Source organism: Halichoerus grypus, chromosome 9, assembly GCF_964656455.1.
Source record: "Halichoerus grypus chromosome 9, mHalGry1.hap1.1, whole genome shotgun sequence".
NCBI classification, from domain to species: Eukaryota; Metazoa; Chordata; class Mammalia; order Carnivora; family Phocidae; genus Halichoerus; species Halichoerus grypus.
The window spans coordinates 72,432,610-72,448,291 of record NC_135720.1 but is presented as its reverse complement, the minus strand read 5'-3'; the positions used below and the strand labels follow the sequence as shown (position 1 = coordinate 72,448,291).

General features: G+C 43.1%; 1 long non-coding RNA gene across 1 annotated transcript in view; it reads right to left on the bottom strand.

Annotated features, from left to right (window-relative positions):
* Nucleotides 1-1,637: 1,637 nt before the first annotated feature.
* LOC118541382 (uncharacterized) overlaps nt 1,638-15,682 on the bottom strand; it is a 134,204-nt gene continuing 120,159 nt past the window's right edge. Inside the window, exons 4-5 of the long non-coding RNA XR_013440933.1 lie at nt 7,643-7,790; nt 1,638-2,080 (exon numbers count right to left, since the gene is read on the bottom strand). This is a non-coding gene — a long non-coding RNA (uncharacterized LOC118541382). The remainder of the gene's footprint in view (nt 2,081-7,642; nt 7,791-15,682) is intronic.

The window sequence follows — 15,682 nt, the reverse complement described above, 5'->3', positions numbered from 1 at the left end:
TAAAAAAGTAGATGAGTTGAAGTCCTAACATTTTCTTCCTGTACCCTACTGGGTTGTTTGTTTAACCCACTGGCGTGTTGCACCCAGCTGTGGATACTGTCATCTAAACAACTGTATTAATCTAATAGTGTAAACATTTGAGGAATTGAAAAAAATCAAGTTTAAGGGGCTACCGCCACCCCCCCTTTGTTTTACTCTCAATTTAATGTGGGTGTGAGGCAGGGTGGGGTGGAAGTTCTTCCAGAAATAACTAAAATTTTGCAAGTATATATTTTTAAATCTTTTAAAAACATACTATGTGTTCATTCTAGTAATTCTGTTGTTGCCCAGCTTTAGACTGAAGACAATGTGAATTCCTCATACAGGAACAAAATAATAATTGGCAGCTGTGCACAACAAGGCAATCAAGGGCCATGTGTTGTATCATAAACCCCTAGGGCAAAGAAATGTGCCTGATGTTGGATAATGAAGTGTATCCAAGAAAATAAATAAAATGGACTGTGTTATTTTAAGGGTAAGACTGTTATTTACCCTCCTGTCAGAAATAGATAAAATTTTATTTCTTAACATAGTGAAACTTACTCAGAAACCTTTTGGGCTGCATACCCACTGGGGTAAAATGCCGAATAACTGCTCACTAGTGATGATACCTCCTTACTCCTAACATCTTGATTCTTAGTAGAATAAAGATAATTTTTCTAAAGAGTGCATGGCTAAGATAGAACGTTATAAATATAATATTTTCTCCCTGTTGGCTTCTATGGAAGGCTGAAAACCACTAATCTGATAACAGTGACAACTTCAGATAGCGTAGTATAGCCTTCCTTGAAAGTAGAAATTCACTACTTTTGTTCCTCCCCGAATCTTAATACAGTTCCATAAAGATTTCCTAAGCTGGAAGAAACCTTTGCAAACAATACATTTTCCCATCCAACTCATGTGTCAAGTTTTGGTTGAAACTTTGTAAGGCAAGAGCACCATGTTGTTATATTGTTATATTGTTGGATCTCTCAACCTCTGGGTCAGGATGTGATGTTTGCAAATGTTTGCAGAACGAGAATGGATCCCCACTGCCCCCCTGCCCCACAATTGTGTAGAGGGGGGAGAGGAAACTGCAAAGTGAGGATAATTGAAATAACCAGTTTGAGAATCTCCCAGAAAATAGCAAATGTTAGTATTAATCACACTCCCACCCACATTCAAACGGCCAGGACTCATTCATGTGAACACAACCTGATTGTAATGGGGGCTGTAAAGTGTATCCTCCCCCTGTGCCTAGAAAAAGGGAATTGTGTGGTGAATACAGCATTGTCTCTGTCAAGTATATAACAGATACTCAACCTCAAGAGTAATCAGAGGATGTAAATTCAAACAGCAATAAGATACAATTTTCCCCCAGCAAATTGTCAAGAAGTAGAAAGCCAAATAATACAAAGGTGTGTGAGATTAGGAACCATCATGGCTGCTGGTGGTTGTGTGAACTCATTCCATGGTGAAGGCTCATAGCAGTAAGTGCGCTTGAATACGCAGATACCTTGAGACTTAGCAATTCTATTCCTGAGTAACTTATCCTGTGATAACTGTCATGCAGATGCCCATGGAGACTTGTATAAAGATATTCTTTGCAGGGTTATGGATGAAAATCAAGGCAACCTAAAGCTCCATCAATAAAGAAATGAATAAATAAAATGGAGCTCATATGCAATGAACAGAATACTATGCAGGGGTCAGAAGCGATGAGATATATTTTTTCCTTTTCTCTTTTTATTTTGCACTATAGAAAACAACAACAATGAGCAACATACTGCTTTTCTTTTTTTTTTTTTTTTTTTTTTTAAGATTTTATTTATTTATTTGACAGAGAGAGATAGCGAGAGCAGGAACACAAGCAGGGGGAGTGGGAGAGCGAGAAGCAGGCTCCCTGCCGAGCAGGGAGCCCGATGCGGGACTCGATCCCAGGCCTCTGGGATCATGACCTGAGCCGAAGGCAGACGCTTAACGACTGAGCCACCCAGGCGCCCAACATACTGCTTTTCTTCACATTTGCATGAAATGATTGTTTTTCCCCTGGAGAAATAACCTGCAGACAAAAAAAAAAAAAAAAAAGGAGTACCACGTTGCAAAATCTGCAAATCCCAGAAGCCAACTGCCTAAAGACAACCACCAGGGACTGGGAAGAAAACAAATGTCACAAGAGATGAGACAAGAAAATATAAGGGTGGCAATCTGGGAAAATGCCCATTTTCAATGCCATTGACCCAGACTGAGATACCTTTTTTCCTTTTTCCTTGGCATCCACTGTCACCACCCCAAAGGGCTGATTTTTGGTCTGTGGTCTGAAGAACTCTTTTTAAATGAAACAAGAGTAGCTTTGAGGAGTACGTATGCATGTGTATATCCTTGATACGTGTATCAGCATGCACAGATCTCAAAAACATAAGTGAAAGAAGTAAAACAGATTTGTAGCAAATATTCATCATGTAAAAATTTAAAAACATAGTAATACTATGTTTTCCAAGGATACACATTTTATGGAAATAAATGGAATTTAGATTACAAGGACCCACATAAGAATGGGTGCTTATGAAGTGGGGGTGGGGAATGGAATGAGGACAAAAATAATATAATCCAACTCAGCCTAATACTTAATAGTGTGGCATCAACTGAAAAGTCTGATCAACCAGATTCAGGCTCTCTGAGGTTTGGCTCCATCACCTGGATGTACACAGCCCAGGAACCATGGGAGAAATCTGGATTAGGGGTTCTATTGTATGATCATTCTTTCTATTTCTAAATCACATTTGAAATCACACGTGTTTGGCCTTAGCTTCTGCACATTCTTTGAATACTATTCCAATAATAGTCCATGAAGCAGGAGAGGTGGGGGAGCACAGGGTCATCTGATCCAAGCTTCGTTTCACAGATAAGGGAGCCAAGATCGCAAGCAGTCCAGGAATCTTCCAGGCCTCCTTTTAGTTTCTTGGTTTCTTATTATGTGTGAATTTTCTTTCAGCTCACTTGAAGAATCGGTTTCCTTTTCTAAATACTATCTTTCCTCTCTGCAGGGTTGTTTCAAATTCAGCAAAATCAGGGGGATGGAAAGGATTCAAACCAATACTATTTTAAGTGTAAGAATCTAGGCAGATAATAAAAACATGTTTTTTAACTTATTTAAATTGTGCGCATCTGCATTTATTTGTTTTCAGATTTTGTAGGTTCTGTGGGTGGTAGTCCAGGAAAAAACACACAGAGACATTTGCTCCGGGACTGCACAGCATAAACAGCATGACCACGGCAGATTGGAATGTGCGAGCCGAAAACCGACAAGGGGTCAGAATCCAGCCCCAGAGGCAGCCTATGCACTGGAAGGGCCCATGATTTTCCTGTACCATCCTCCCTGTTGAAGAACACATGCTTCTTCGAAAGATACAAAGATCTTTACTCGTACTTTCAATTAACTACTGCTCTGTGTCCTGGTCACAGCCATCGACTGCCAAGTTGCTCTTTGGGCAACAGTTAATTATCAGCTGTCTGGACTAGCTCACCGTAAACATATTACAGTGTTTCATCGCTCATGTTTTATTTAATTTCACTTGTCATCAAGGTCCTTGATTGGAGCTCTGTGATTTAGATTGAGCGAGGTGGTTTTTCCTCCTGTTGAAATCTGCTTATCACTCACTTCGTGCTATGTTCCAAAAGCAAAGGATGAGCCTCTTTCGCCCACGAGGGCAAGGTCTGGTGCTCTCTAGGGCAACTCCAAGACAGAGCCGGGCCGGTTATCCCAACCTCGATGCTAGTGCAAGAAACTAAATGAGAGACACATGCGGTGTTCGGGTGGTATAATCTGTCTTCAGTTAATAATGGCATTTCCAGTGTGGGATTCCTAATGAGAAGACCCTAGGACCACTGCCCAAACTTCCGACGTGAAGAATCCGTGAACTCCCACATAGATTTTGTGAACCATGAAGGAAACTTCAAAGATGAGATGCAGTTTTCCATGGAGATGGCTGTGTTTTGCCGGATGCTCTGGCAAGGGTACAGAGCACTCGTATTCAACACCCAGAAACACATGTGAACACTTGCAAACACTGACACACCGAGTGATTCTCTCAGCGCACCGACCTGAGGCCTCCAGGTCAGCGCTGGAGCAAAGCCCCTGGGAGAACTGGGAATAAGGCCCAGCTCCGATGCTCAGGTAAGTGGGGACAGGTGTAAGGAAGATCCTCCATGGCGAGCGTGTCAGGCAGCCAAACACGCCCCCACATGCCTCTGTTCCTCTCTAATATGGCCAAGATGTGTGTAAAATATGCTTCCTGCAAAGGGAGAACACACCTGCCAGTGCCCTCTCGGTCACAGCTGTGCGCCGTGTGCCCAGCCGGAAACGGTAGATTTTGTCCCTGACTGCATGAAGGAGCTCAGAGAGGGGCTTCCCACTGAAGTCCTTGCCTGACCAGAAGGTTTGTCAGTAAAACTTGAGGGTTTTCTTCTTCAATGGGAGCAAAAACTAACAACAACATGGTATATAAAAGTAAACAATGGGACAAAAATGTCGTAAAGTCAGTAAATATGCCATGTTCTTAAAACATAAATTTGCCCCAAGTCTTTATATCCATCATTCCTCCCCTCACACACACTCTCAAATATTAGCCATTACCAACAAGCATTATTTGGAGCTGATTCTAACTTTCTAAGAGTATTAGAAACTACCCCTGCCACTAAGCCCATGATTATCTGCTTTTGTACACAAGCAAAAAGGAAAGAACTCTAGTTCCAAAACAGTTAATAAGAGGACTTCCTATTATCAAAGTAACAGCATGACATTAACAGTCAACTGTGCCTTTCATTTGTCAATGCATAATTTTGTAATTAATAATCCTTAAAATAAATTATGACATTGATCAGCAAAGGCTACAGTCATTTTAGAGGCACTGAGCCATTCTTAGCACTGAGCAAAGGTGGGGAAGGAAAAGAAGAGAAGTCAGCCATGGTTCTGGCCCTCAAGATATTCAGGGTATGCTTTAGGAGTAGACGCAGACACGGAATACTGACATAGTAACAACAGCATGATAAATGGAAAATGGTCAAAGGGCTATGTAAGCCCAGAGGAGGGGGTACATAGTCTATGTATGTATATACATGTTCCAATCACGTGTGTCGGAATGATGGCAAAAACTCAGTGGAAGAAACAGTTTTTATAATCCAATACTTCACCTCCTATTAAATGGCCTTGGGCAAGCTGTCTGGGGAAGTAAGCAATGTGACTGTAGGTACTGAAGTTGATTACAAACCTCATGAGGGCGAGACTGATGCACTCTTTTTCACTGCCATGTTTCCACCTCAAAAAATAATGTTACGTAAAATAATTTTAAGTGAAATGCCTAGGAAGAGGAAAAGATATGAGGTATGGAAGAAAGTTTGAGAGAAACCCCAAAAGAATATAGAGGTGTCCTGCCCGTCCTGAGCTGCCCTGCCCCGGATGGGAGGGACGTGGCTCAGCCGCGTGGTGCAGATGGAGTGGAAGAAGGGATGTGGGTCAGCGCGAGAGGGCAGCAGATGAAGCAGGATTCCTTCCGGCCCCTCCTTCTCCCCCAAAGTTCTGGATATCCAAGAAGGCAGGCCCTGTGCTTGAGACGGAGGCCAATGATGTCAAGAGGGAAAATCAAGTCCCAATTAAGGTGCAAAGGGTGTAGAATGCATACTCGGAAGAGGCCTTTACAATAAAGGACCCAAGAGCTGGTGGTAGAAGTGTGACAGAGGCAGGGCTGACTAGGGGAACTGAGAGGTTGTGTGGGAGTGGGGTGTGCGTGTGGCAGAGGACGGGGGCCTGCCCGGCTTTGACGGAGATGTGCGTCGTGCAGAGAAGGGAGGGAGGATAGACAGCAAAGGAAAGAGGCTTGAGCGGAGCTAACCAGCCCCAGGGTTCCCTTGGGGGGGAAGCTGCTCTGATGATCAGTCCCTGTTGATCCCTGGGAGGGTAAGGGGAGCCATGGCCCCCAATCGGGTCCCTATTCCTCGAAGCCAGGAGAGCTGGACCTTATTTTTAGAGGTCTGCGTTCCTCTGCAAACCTTCCTCTGGCCCACCCTAGGAAGTCCCTGCATCAATTCCACCGCCTTCTGGTTGTAAGGGAGTCTCTGAGGTCAACCCAGATTCATAGAAAGGGAATTACATTGCTCTTCCTGAAGGGCACACAGCAAGATCACATTGTACAAGAGTGTGGTGGCCACTTTAGAACATTCAATCTTTACACACCCTTCCTATGGCGAAAGCAGACTTTTTTTTTTTGCCAATATCTCAACCTCCATGAGTAAATAAAACCACCTCTACCCAATGGCTCAAAACTCCAAATTTAAGAATAATCCTCACCTCCTCTCTTTCCTGCACTCCTCAAGTTTAATGCATCCTCACCAGGTCCTTGCGACTTTACTTCCAAAGCAACTCTCAGCGACATTCACCTCTCTGCATCTGTGCTTCAGCCACCACCGTCTCTCACCTAAACCACGACAGTAGCCCGGGATCTGATCTCCTGACTTCCCTTCTGGCCGCCCGTGATCTACGTTCTACAACAGACAGAGGAATACATTTAACGCCCACACGTAAGATCGACCACTCTCATGCTTAAAAACCTCTGACGGCTCCCCAGGCAGTTGGGATACAATCCGAATGCCATCCCCTGGCTTCCAGAGCCTTCCGTGCTCTGGCTCCAGGTCTTCACACCAGCCTCTTCAGGTCACCCCTTGACACCTTGTCTGCTCTGCCTCACTCACATTCACTGCTTTCTTTCAGTTTCTCAAAATCCCCCGCAGTTGGTATCTTATTTTGCCTTCCAGAATATTCTCGGTTCTGTGTATACTGCTATCTTGTTTAAGGACCACTTCCTTGTGGCTTTTCTAACCTCCTCATATAAAAGTAGCCCCTCGGGTCACTGTCCTATTCCCTGATTTAATTCACTAATTGAGACTCGGTATGACGTAGGGATGTGACAGGTAACTTTGGGGCCATGATAACAAATAAAAAAGCTGTGGTTGCATTCAGAAGGGTCTTCCATTTTCTTAGTCGTTTCCATCTGATCGGACACACCTCCCGCCTCTCTTAAAACAGCAGCTCCATAGGGCACAGAGGACTTCTCTGAAGACCCGTTCCTGGAAAAACCGCTGACTTATGGTAGGAGCACGGTCTTTACCAAATGCTTTAGTACCTGGAAGTGCTTGGTAACTTAACACAGTACACAGTAAGTGATTCACACATTTCTCTTATAGTGATAATTATTTTGTTAATCTAAGTGTCTTAATTTGCTAAGGGGACTGAAGCCAGAATTAACATCACAAGGTCAGGTGGGAACAGCGTCTCGCCTAAGCTTAATTGTTACAATCAAGAGTCCCACATTTTTACTAAGAAAGGAATTTTTCAAAACCCAAACAACTCTTACTTATATCGAGCATCCGCTACAGCATTAACTTGAGCTGTATGATCTGAACTGTGACCCTGACTAGTAGTGTGGCATTGAGCAAGCCATGTGGGAGAAGAGGGTCAGATTTCCCACGAGGCGTTCTGGCTTGAAGGACGCCATGATACCACATGGAAGCACTGACTCCCTCACAGGGGAGGCTAAGCAATTCCAAGAGTGTAAATGCCCTCCCTTACCTTTGTCCTTCTTCTTTTGTCATTATATCCCTTGGTCTAGAAGGCTGATTCTTGCCACAGCTTGCACTTCAGAGGTGAACGCCCAAGACTGGAAACACAGCTTGGAACACCATTTTCTACAGACTGTTCCTTGGAACACACGTGTCTCCTTGAAGAAGAGATCAAATAAGATTAGGAAATGCAGAAACCATTTGCAGGCACAAAAACATATTAAAAGATTTGAGAGATTTTTCAGCAACATGTCCCCCACCCCCTTTTCTAAACACAGATTCTTCCTAATCCACAGTATCACCTTAGAGATTGTGATCCATACATATTAAGGTAGATCCAGGTTATTCTCAGATACAAACTGATTTATGGGCAAGGTTCATAAAATTCAATAAGGCATAAGGATATGACAGGTTGCTTTCTACACCATGGTAAAGATTAAAAAGGATGTGATTGCAAAAATAGCTCCATTTCTTCACTCTGCCCTGCATCCATACTCTTTATTATGTGACTTTCCAGCTTCTCCGATTTACAGGGTGGAGTCTGTTTCCCCACCACTTAAATCTGAAATGGCCTTATGACTTGCTTTGGCCAATAGAACACAGCAAAAGGGACCGTGTGCTAGCTGTCAGCCGAAGCCCTAGACAGTCTTGCATGTTGTTGCTGGCTTCCTTGGAAACCGGTCGTCGCTCTTCAACTGAGCGTGGGCTAGCCTTCCAGATGATGAGAGACGATATGGCCCAGTCACCCCCATCGCTCCCCCTAAGAGCCAGCCAATCACTGGACATGGAAGTAAGAACCCGCCCCCCCCAGACTGGGTCAGTCCCCACTGAGCCACCAGCTGACAACAGATGAGAGTATAAGCCCTGCCCCGGTCATCTGAGCTGGCCAGATCAGCAGACCACTCCAGCTGACCCATATACTTGTGAGCATTAACAAGGGGTACTTGTTTTCAGCCATTATTTTGGGGGTGGTTTGTTACCTAGCAATTCAATAATTGATACAAAGGCAGAACCCCTGTTCACTCCCACAGACAAAAATGGAACCCCCCAAAGCACAGGATGGTGGTACGATAGAAAATATCACTAAAGCAGAGAAGAAAAACTGATTGCAGCAAAATGATAAGAATTTCCAAGGCAGAAGGTGGGTCTTACTCGCGTTTATATTCCTCACACCAAGTGCAATGCTGTGCACATGGGGTGTTTGATGAATATTTTGGGGGAATAAGAGCTTAGTAAATTGCCATTGTACCTGAAAGCCAACTGTACACAAGGACCAATGAATTATGTGTTCTAGCTTGGGAAAGAGATAAAAAAGAGGCAGCCCTAAGAACAAGGAGAAAGGATAGTGATAGCCGTTAGAAATTAATCATTTTCCTGATCTGAACTCATGATTCTCATGCTCCTGGGATTCGAGGTGGGCGGCCCTTTCAACATCTGTGGCCCAGGATTAACATCTGTGTGAACGTGGAAGTGGAAAAAGGCAGAGAGGATGAATTCCTGAATTGTTCTTACTGACATTCGCGGATATGGTTCCTTGGATGATTCCAGCTCACAGGTGCACTGGCCACACACTAATTGAAAGAATTATTTTCTTAACATTCGGTGTCATCTGCAAAGGCTTTTGTGAAGAGCATAATTGTTTCAACCAGCTGCTAGGAGCTGTTTTTATTAATTTTTTTTTTTAAAAATCAAACAATGCCGAAGGAGAGGGTGTTTATAATATTTCCCCCCTCCACATTCTTTCAGGGGACTAAATGAAAAACAACAACCTACAGCTCGATGAGGCCAAGACCTCTGAAGACAAAGAATTGGGTTCTGTAAACAGCAACAACAGAAATGTGTCCTTTTTCTCTCTATTTTTACCCTCGCCTAGAATCGGCTGTCCTGTGTGTGGTGTGTCTGAGGGACACCTGCTGGGCCAGGTGAAGCCCAGAGCAGCCGCATCCAGAAGCATCCAGAACCGGTGGACTCATACCGCCTGACGGAGTTCATCCCAGACTTCCATTGCGAGCGCTAGATGCACGCAGTAGAAAATGCTTCCAGTTCTATGAGTTCTGTCTTTGGGTCCCTGCCAGACCCATCTCCAGGGGACTGGCTCTACTAGCTGAAAAATCCCCTCATAGAGTCAAATCTCTAATATATAAGAATCTCCAAGTTTTCCCAAAGATAGTCTGTAAGTGCCTCTAAACCTAAATGTCTCCTCAGCATTACACTAATTTCTTCTAATTATTTGCTTTCTTTCCCTCTTTTTTAAAAATTTTCATTTTATTTATTATTTTTTTAGACAGAGAGTGTGTGTGTGTGAGCAGGGTGGGGGCAGAGCGAGAAGAGAGAGAGAATCTTAGGTAGGCTCCACGCTCAGAGCCGGATTTGGGGCTCGATCTCACGACCCTGAGATCATGACCTGAGCCTAAATCAAGTCAGCCGCTGAAACGACTGAGCCACCCAGGTGCCTCTCCTTCCCTCCCTTTTTGGTTTTAAGTTCCTCAAAGTGGCAAGTTAAAAAAAAAAAAAAAAAAAAGACAACAGGACAAAAGAGACAAGTGAGAGACCAAAGGAAAAATTATGCATGTGGTCATTCCTATCATGAGGGGAAGCCGGCAGGGATTTAGAAAAAGCATCATAAGAACTAAGGTTGAAAGTGGTAGACTGTACTTCTAAATAACAAAAGAAGATACAGATCAAGATAGAGTATTGTGTTTTAAGGCAGCATGGGGCTCTGTGACTATTTGGACTCTTTGGAAATTCTTTAAGGTCAAAATGAAATGCTCTGAGTGGGGTGTTACACACACTTCCCTGAGATTACAACTTCGTTACAACACATAACTGACAAAGTCAGCCTAGTCCTCAAAATGTAATGCATGCATCCTGGAGCATGATTTCCTTACCTTTACATTTTTTTTTCCTTTTTTCACATTAAAATCAGCAGCAAATTAAATGCAAATGTCTAGAGAAATGAAACACTTGTGCTACAAATTTACACACACCAAATCAGAAAAAGAGAAAGTTATAGTCCTCTCGCGGATTGTAAATCCCCAGACTTCTAAATATGTACACTCAATGTATTAAAGAGCAACTTAACCTTGCTTGGAGGACTTTGACTTTTGCAATTCCCAACATATGTTTATTCTTCAAACCAAAAAATTGCATTTCCATTGGGTTTAATATTAATATGCCAGTTTCTGCTAGTGCTTAAGCTACTTGTTGGAAATAAGTCTGGTGCTTTTAAACATTACCTAGAGCCTTTTAGATAGCTGGAACCCCATATAAAGGAATATCATCAAAGGGGAATGCCAAATTGTAATTAAATGCCAGATTGTTTTAAAAGACAAAACATAAAGAAGCATCACATATTCAAAGTCATATGGGACGAACTCAGCCATCGAATTCCAATGGGTTTTGCCATCACTCATAGACACCTCTCCCAGCAGGCCATCTTTACAGCTGGGTTATTGCAGAGTGTACCGTTTGCTCAACTTTAATGCACTACCAAAAGTCACCGCCCCCACTCTACCCCATCAACTGAGCTTCACGTCATCCTTTCCCAGATGTTGGATGTATTAGATAAAAATGGGGAAATGGTACACTTCCACTTTTTAACATTTCTTTGTAATTGCTTCACCTAATGTAGCTCTCCATCACCCCCATCCTTACTGATCTTCCCAGACCAGAAACAGATGTGCAATGTCATTGTATACTCACCACTGAATGATTAAAAACAAGGGAACCCAATACGGCAGGACAGGGTGGAAAGTCACCATGTAGATATTGGATTTCCCTCTGTATTCAGAGGAACTGTGTGGAAAACCCACAGAGGGAAGGTAGAAGTAGAACGAGAATTAAAGCTGCCTTTTGCTGAAATTACTTCTATAACAGGAGAATGTGGAAGCACACCCTTAGATCTCCCAACACCCCCTGCTATGGATTCTCCACTTTAAAATATGTTTTAGGAGGGGCTCCTGGGTGGCTCAGTCATTAAGCATCTGCCTTTGGCTCAGGTCATGATCCCAGGGTCCTGGGATCGAGACCCGCATCGGGCTCCCTGCTCGGCGGGAAGCCTGCTTCTCCCTCTCCCAATCCCACTGCTTGTGTTCCTGCTCTCGCTATCTCTCTCTGTCAAATAAATAAATAAAATCTTTAAAAATAAATAAATAAAATGTGTTTTAGGACTAGAGTCCAAGAGTTGCTTTTCACATATGCGGAAACGAGGAAGATTCCAGCCCCCAAAGTACGGTTTACTGGTCAGCCTGAACATCATGGAATGTTTTAATGTTTAATGTTTTAATCGATAGTTAAAACCTTTATTCTAGAAGATTCAGTTACTTCAGAGAGGAGGCCACCCCCAGAAATGTCCTGTGGAAGCCAAAGCCACAGGGAAGCTGGGGCCTGATGGGTTAGCAGCAGGTGATCCAGATGTGCACATCCGCTGCAACCCACCCCCTCCCTCAGGCAATGGCTGGGCTGCATTCTGTCACTAGGGACAGCCAGCACAATGGGGAGGCAGAAGAACAAGGTAAAATGACATTTGGAGGGTTTGTTGAGTTATGATGATATTCTTTGAAATTCCCAAGGGTTGTGAAGGGTCTTCAAAGGGATTCTCAACTCCAGGATTTAGTGCTCTGGGCAGCCGCCCAGGTACCACAAAATCCCCATGTGTGCACATCTCCTTTGTTACCCATGTATAGACTCCCTCCCTGACGTCAAAGCCATGTTTGCTCAGCTTGTTGAAAATGTGTTCCTTGCTGGCCACATTCTTCCGTTTTCTGAGTCAGGGAGGTTTCTGCAGAGCCGATGGCACTGAAGCTGTTCTCTTCTTAGAAGGGACAGGGGGGACAGTTGTTTCTGCATCGAGCCACATGCTAACCAGACAAGACTTGTTTGCTTAAGAAACCTTGTGTTTTTTGATAGGGATTTAATGCAATCCCTATCAAAATACCATCAACTTTTTTTCAAAGAAATGGAACAAATAATCCTAAAATTTGTATGGAACCAGAAAAGACCCCGAATAGCCAGAGGAATGTTGAAAAAGAAAAGCAAAGCTGGTGGCATCACAATTCCGGACTTCAAGCTCTATTACAAAGCTGTCATCATCAAGACAGTATGGTACTAGCACAAAAACAGACACATAGATCAATGGAACAGAATGGAGAGCCCAGAAATGGACCCTCAACTCTATGGTCAACTAATCTTCGGCAAAGCAGGAAAGAATGTCCAATGGAAAAAAGACAGTCTCTTCAACAAATGGTGTTGGGAATATTGGACAGCCACATGCAGAAGAATGAAACTGGACCATTTTCTTACACCACACACAAAAATAGACTCAAAATGGTTGAAAGACCTGAATGTGAGACAGGAGTCCATCAAAATCCTAGAGGAGAACACAGGCAGCAACCTCTTCGACCTCAGCCGCAACAACTGCTTCCTAGAAACATCACCAAAGGCAAGGGAAGCAAGGGCAAAAATGAACTATTGGGACCTCATCAAGATAAAAAGCTTTTGCACAGCAAAAGAAACAGTCAATAAAACCAAAAGACAGCCGACAGAATGGGAGAAGATATTTACAAATGACATATCAGATAAAGGGCTAGTATCCAAAATCTATAAAGAACTTATCAAACTCAACACCCAAAGAACAAATGATCCAATCAAGAAATGGGCAGAAGACATGAACAGACATTTTTCCAAAGAAGACATCCAAATGGCCAAGAGACACATGAAAAAGTGCTCAACATCGCTCGGCATCAGGGAAATCCAAATCAAAACCTCAATGACATACCACCTCACACCAGTCAGAATGGCTAAAATTAACAAGTCAGGAAATGACAGATGTTGGCGGAGATGCAGAGAAAGGGGAACCCTCCTACACTGTTGGTGGGAATGCAAGCTGGTGCAGCCACTCTGGAAAACAGTATGGAGGTTCCTCAAAAAGTTGAAAATAGAGCTACCATACGACCCAGCAATTGCACTACTGGGTTTTTAGCCCAAAGATACAAATGTAGGGATCTGAAGGCCTATGTGCACCCCGATGTTTATAGCAGCAATGTCCACAATAGCCAAATTATGGAAAGAGGCAATATGTCCATCGACACATGAATGGATAAAGAAGAGGTGGTATATATATACAATGAACTATTATGCAGCCATCAAAAGGAATGAAATCTTGCCATTCGCAATGATGTGGATGGAACTGGAGGGTATTACGCTGAGCGAAATAAGTCAATTAGAGAAAGACATGAATCATATGATCTCACTGATACGAGGAATTCTTAATCTCAGGAAACAAACTGAGGGTTGCTGGAGTGGTAGGGGGTGGGAGGGATGGGGTGGCTGGGTGATAGACATTGGGGAAGGTATGTGCTATGATGAGCGCTGTGAACTGTGTAAGACTGTTGTATCACAGACCTGTACCTCTGAAACAAATAATACATTATATGTTAAAAAAAAAAGAAGATAGTAGGAAGGGAAAAATGAAGGGGGGGAAATCGGAGGGGAAGACAAACCATGAGAGACTATGGACTCTGAGAAACAAACTGAGGGTTTTAGAGGGGAGGGGGGTGGGGGTATGAGTTAGCCTGGTGATGGGTATTAAAGAGGGCACGTACTGAATGGAGCACTGGGTGTTATACGCAAACAATGAATCATGGAACACTACATCAAAAACTAATGATGTAATGTATGGTGATTAACATAACATAATAAAATAAATAAAAATTTAAAAAATGCAAAAAAAAAAAGAAACCTTCTGTTTATTTTTTGTTTCTGTTTGTCTGGCATCTAACCAGCATTAGTAAACTGTCCATCCTTCAGCTTTGAGAACGGGAGATGCCGCTATTCAGTGTCTCTTGGTGGGGACTTGTTCTAAAGATGGTCTTGAACATAGCTGAGCCCAGCACGTGGCAAACTTCTCTCTCCACCTTGACGGGGGACAAATGTAGTGTTGAGGGAGGATTGTAGCTTACTGCTATTGTGCAAGTGATGGTGATCATCACTGGCCCGTCTGAGGTCTAAAACCTTCTATTGCTTGCCGAAGTGTTAATTGAATTATATGTACTGTAAGAAACTATAAAAAAGGTGGGGGGGATGAAAACCATCTTGATTATTGATAAACTTGTTTTAGCTATTTGGAGACTTAGTCATTTACTCTAAGAGGGATGCCAAAGCCTTCGTCACCTCTTTTGTAGGTTATGATTTTACTGTAGAGCCTAGAAAGAAGGATCTCTGACCAATAAACTGGTCTGTTTATGTAACTTATTGGTAAGAATGGGTGAGGACATAATGTTTGTTACATGTCTATGATAGGGCAGACTTTCAACATTTATTATCTGACTTTAATTCTGTGAAGTAGTTATTCCCATTTTACAGCTGGGAAACTGAGGTAGAGAGAACTTGTATAACTCATTCAAATTCACACAACTGAAAACTGATGGAGTCAGAATTTAATCACAGGCCAGAATGACTCTAAAAGACTTTTCCTACAACATCAGAGTGCTGGAAAAAAGTTTCTGACGCTATATTTCTTACAGAAAGATCTCATAACCTCATGGTTGGTCCCCGACAGATCTGGTGGTCTTGTCATGATCACAGACGTCACATGAAAGCAAGTAGCACTGGAAGCTGATGATCTACTCTGTGACTGACTATTCCCCCAGAGTGTCTTGACCATTTTTTTTTTTAAAGATTTTATTTATTTGACAGAGAGAGACACAGTGAGAGAGGGAACACAAGCAGGGGGAGTGGGAGAGGGAGAAGCAGGCTTCCCGCCGAGCAGGGAGCCCGATGCGGGGCTCGATCCCAGGACCCTGGGATCATGACCTGAGCCAAAGGCAGACGCTTAACAACTGAGCCACCCAGGCACCCCTGTCTTGACCATTTTATCTCCATACCTCACCCTAGTGACATTTTCCCTCACCTCTAGGACTGGAGTAACTAAAAATTCATTTATTTTCAGAATTGAGATTTTTCTTTAAAGATTTATTTACTTGTTTGAGAGAGAGAGAGATAGCGTGCATGCAGGGGGGAGGCGCAGAAGGAGAGGGAGAGAGAATCTCAA